Genomic DNA, 1,758 nt, shown 5'->3' with positions numbered 1-1,758 from the left:
GCAAATATTTCAATACCAGTAGAGAAAGGGTGATTCTAGAAAGCTTGGATTCTGGCTGCATGTCATAACCCTCTTCTCTCTCTGAAGGCGTAAGTCACTAACAATGCCACACCAGTTTGGAATTATGATTAATAGGGTGATATTTATTTAAAGGGGAAAAAAACTTACAGATCACAACAGCCCTCTGTGCAACCAGGAAGGGAGTCTAGTCGCCTGGGGAGCAGGAAGTGGAGAGAGAGAGGGGAGAGGGAAGTGGCCATTTTTTTAAAGGGAGAGAAACCACGCCCCAATGGGCTGGTATCTCAGCAGCTATAGGCTGGAGGAGCGGAAGGACCTCCTGCAACATCTCTCTAACATTTGAGCTGTGCCATTTCCTCATGTCTCTCTCTCGCTCTCTCTCTCTCTCTCTCTCTCTCTCTCTCTCTCTCTCACACACACACACACACACAGAGAAACACACACACATGCACACACACACACATACACATCAAATGAGAAACATCCATCAAGAACAAGAATAATAGGTACTACAGAGAAGGGGGAGGAAGGATCATAGGAACCAAAGGGGTCAGGGACAAGAAGAGAACATGGCCCACAGACACAATTGACAAGGACTCATGGTGCTCACAGAGATCAGGGAGCCTATAGGGCTCTCACCTAGGATCACTGAATATACATTATGATTGAGTAGCTTAGTGTTCTTGTAGAACTCAGAACAGTGGGAATGGGGCAGTTGCTGACTCTTTTGCCTGCATATGGGACCCTTCTCCTACTGGGTTACGTCATCCAGCCTTGACGTGATGGTGTGTGTGTGAACTTAATGTAGCATATTATGCTGGGTTTGGTTAATATCCCTGGGAGGCCTGCTCTTTTCTGAGGGGAAATGGAGGGGGAATAGATCTGAGGAAAAGGAGAGAAAGAGGGGAGGTTGGAGAGGAGGGAATGGTAACTTCAGTTAGGGTGGAATATATGAAAGAATAAAAACGAATAGACTTAAAGGTTCAATGTAACCAACATACAAACATTGCAAACTTCCCTAAGGGTATGAGCAGTAATTCATGGAGAATCTGTAAGTTAGAAACCTTGGATAGTTGTGCTCTTTCTTCAATATTAGTGGCTACTGTTACTATTTTTGAAAGCCTGGCAGGTCCTTCTGACAGCTGTGATCCTGAGGTACAATGTCCAGTTCAGGCAAAATGCTACTGAAATTTATTCTTCAGTTGAGGGACATCTAAGTTTATTGACAGAGGTTTCTGTCTCACCTGGTCTCACAGCCATTCAGTCCCAAAGAAACACACAGAGACCTACATTAATTATCAACTCAGGCTTCTTAATGCTTATATCTTATATTAACCCACAAATTTTGTTTGCATTACAAACGTGGCTTGGTACCTTTTATTAGAGAGGCATTCTCATCTTGCTTCCTCTGTATCTGGGTGATGACTGAAGATTGAGCCTTTCATATTCCCAGAATTCTCCTGCTCTGGTTGCCCCACCTATACTTCTTGCCTAGCTACTGGCCAATCAGCATTTTATTAAACAAATACAACTGACAAATCTTTTTTATTAATTTATTTATTTATAAAATAAATTAATTAAATAAATAATGGGATTTTGATGGGGATTGCATTGAATCTATAGATTGCTTTTGGTAGAATTGTCATTTTTACTATGTTGATCCTCCCAATCCAAGAGCAAGGGAAATCCTTCCATTTTCTGGTGTCCTCTTCAATTTCTTTCTTCAAAGACTTAAAGTTC

The sequence above is a fragment of the Microtus ochrogaster genome, chromosome X, assembly GCF_000317375.1.
Source record: "Microtus ochrogaster isolate Prairie Vole_2 chromosome X, MicOch1.0, whole genome shotgun sequence".
Lineage (NCBI taxonomy): Eukaryota > Metazoa > Chordata > Mammalia > Rodentia > Cricetidae > Microtus > Microtus ochrogaster.
This window is presented reverse-complemented; position numbering follows the sequence as displayed.